Genomic DNA, 329 nt, shown 5'->3' on the forward strand with positions numbered 1-329 from the left:
GGATTGGGATGGCACTGGGATGGCATTGGGATGGCCCTGGGATGACACCGGGACTGCATTGGGATACACACCGACAGCCCCGGGATGGCACTGGGATGGCATTGGGATGGCCCTGGGATGACACCGGGACTGCATTGGGATACACACAGACAGCCCCGGGATGGCACTGGGATGACATGAGGACACACAGGCGGTCCCACCGACGCACACTTACGCTGACGTTGAGCCTGCCCAGGTAGAAGTCCAGCAGCGCGGCGCTGAGCTCCACGGCACGCTGCCGCTCGTGCTGCTTGCTGGATTTGATCCACGGGCCCAAGTGCTGTGGTATG

The 329-nt window shown here is 62.6% G+C and overlaps 1 protein-coding gene across 1 annotated transcript in view; it reads right to left on the minus strand.

Annotated features, from left to right (window-relative positions):
• LOC100550063 (maestro heat-like repeat-containing protein family member 1) overlaps positions 1–329 on the minus strand; it is a gene marked incomplete at its 3' end in the record, with an annotated part of 31,449 nt that overhangs the window by 915 nt on the left and 30,205 nt on the right. The window lies entirely within an intron of this gene.

Source organism: Meleagris gallopavo, unplaced genomic scaffold (assembly GCF_000146605.3).
Source record: "Meleagris gallopavo isolate NT-WF06-2002-E0010 breed Aviagen turkey brand Nicholas breeding stock unplaced genomic scaffold, Turkey_5.1 ChrUn_random_7180001954424, whole genome shotgun sequence".
Classification (NCBI taxonomy): Eukaryota; Metazoa; Chordata; class Aves; order Galliformes; family Phasianidae; genus Meleagris; species Meleagris gallopavo.